We start from the raw sequence: 2,177 nt of genomic DNA, 5'->3' as shown, positions 1-2,177 counted from the left end.
TGAGTATAATCAGTGCAAGGGAACATGGGAAATGTAGTCCAGGGTGATGTGTAACAGTCTGTGTGGTGCGAGAGTCAATATCATGGAAGGGCGACCTCTGGTGGCAAGTGGATGGAAATTCATGGATCGGATTCGTGACATAGCGAATCCAAGGAGCGACTTCCAGACGCTCCTAACTCATAATTCAGGAGGGCGGTGAAGCGGAGGCGGAACAGGGGGAGGGACGGAGGGCCAGGTCCACGTGGAAGTGGAGAGACCGGGGACTGAGGCAGAGTAGGCAGAGCGGAGAACCATGGTGGAGCCTGGCTGACAGTGCTAAAAGTTCAGTGTAGGTCTCCTGGAGAGTGGCCGGACAGACAGACGGTTCATAATTAGACTCAAGAGCAGATTTGAGACAGACAGACAGTTCAAAGTTAAATTCATTAGTAGACTACAGCAGGATCAGGGTAGGTGTTATATAGTGTGTGTAATAGCATTCAGGTGAGCGTGTAATTGGTTTCAGGTGTGAGTGTAATCAGTGCAATGGAACATGGGAAATGTAGTCCAGGGTGATGTGTAACAGTCTGTGTGGTGCGAGAGTCAATATCATGGAAGGGCGACCTCTAGTGGCAAGTTGATGGAAATTCATGGATCGGATTCAATGTTGTCAGATGTTGCAGTTTGTTTGTTTGTTTGTTTGTTTGTTTGAATACAAAAGACACACACACACACACACACACACACACACACAAACAATATAGTTAATTATGAGTTCTATTAACAACTTCAAAATAGATACTTTTTCTTGACCTGAAATTGAAAATCATCTCAAGATTCAGACCTCTTTCCACCTTCATTCAGATGTTGCAGTTTGTTGTTTTAATACGAAAAAAAAGTGTTAAAGCCCTATTCGCACGGGATTAGTATTATCTGGAAATACAAATTGGAATTGGAAATACAAATGCTAATAATTTTTGGTGCACCTAATAAAAGCTAATTAATTTAAGTAACTATGTCTGAAAATACAAGAAGTACAAAGCGAATGCAAAGCCCTATGTTTATATAGACTATAGACAGAAACCTAATGTATGGTAAGCTATGGAAAGCCGTTCAGGAAATAATACATGTGTATTGTGTGAATATGGATTGGTTCACTGGTTGAATGTATGGTTTAATGACAAACGCATTCCTTTATAATACATTGGTATAACCAGACATATATTGGTTTAGATACATCGGTCTGATCACAGGTTTGCTCCTGTATAAGTTGGTTTGTTCAAGTAAACATTGGACTTCTCAAATATGCAATGGTAGGTTTTCTCAGCTATATATTGGTTGAGATAAATAGGTTTCCTCAAGTATACACTGCTTTCTTCAAGTATGCATTGGTTTGTATATATATTGTTTTCTTCAAGTATATTATGGTTTAGATACATCGGTTTCCTCAACTACGTATTGGTTAGTATATATATTGGTTTATTCAAGTATATATTGGTTTAGATCACGGGTGGGCAAACTTGGCCCTTCCAGGTCACTTTCCTTCAGTGTTTAGCTCCAACTCTAATCAAACACACCTGAACCAGCTAATCATTGTCTTCAAGACTACTAGAAAGCTACAAGCAGTAGCTTGTAGAGTTTTATCAGGGTTGGATCAAATCTCTGTAAATCTCTGTAAGTAAACAAAAACAGTCTTCAAAGATTTATACATAAACAGACACAAATTACGTTAAAAATGAAACACCACTACTGGTTAAAATTAGTAATTTAGCAGCATACTTATAGCGACGGTCCACAACGTTACACAACTATCCGAGCACAGACTTGGCCATTAGAGTATACCGGTAAGCTGTCCTTCAAACTGTTGCTCCGCCAAGAGAGTAGTTGACCTGGCAGAAAACTGACTAGAAGACACTTAAAAAACACGAATAACTGCTATAACATTTGTTAATTATCAAGGTCACAAAATGAATGTAATCCAAGTAGGGATGCACCGAAATGAAAATTCTTGGCCGAAGCCGAACAAAATGAAACACTGGGCCGAATACCGAATACCGAACACGGTTTTTCACATTTTTCCCCCATGTAGACCTATTTTTTTCACCATTGCATTAATTAATTTGCCAAAATGTGCTTTTTACTGTTTTGTCCTGCTTTTCAAATAAAAAATCAATTACAAAACAACAATTTAAAAATATTTA

Source organism: Sinocyclocheilus rhinocerous, unplaced genomic scaffold, assembly GCF_001515625.1.
Source record: "Sinocyclocheilus rhinocerous isolate Xijiao unplaced genomic scaffold, SAMN03320098_v1.1 scaffold3201, whole genome shotgun sequence".
NCBI lineage: Eukaryota > Metazoa > Chordata > Actinopteri > Cypriniformes > Cyprinidae > Sinocyclocheilus > Sinocyclocheilus rhinocerous.
The sequence above is the reverse complement of the archived record's forward strand: the minus strand, read 5'-3'. Positions refer to the sequence as shown.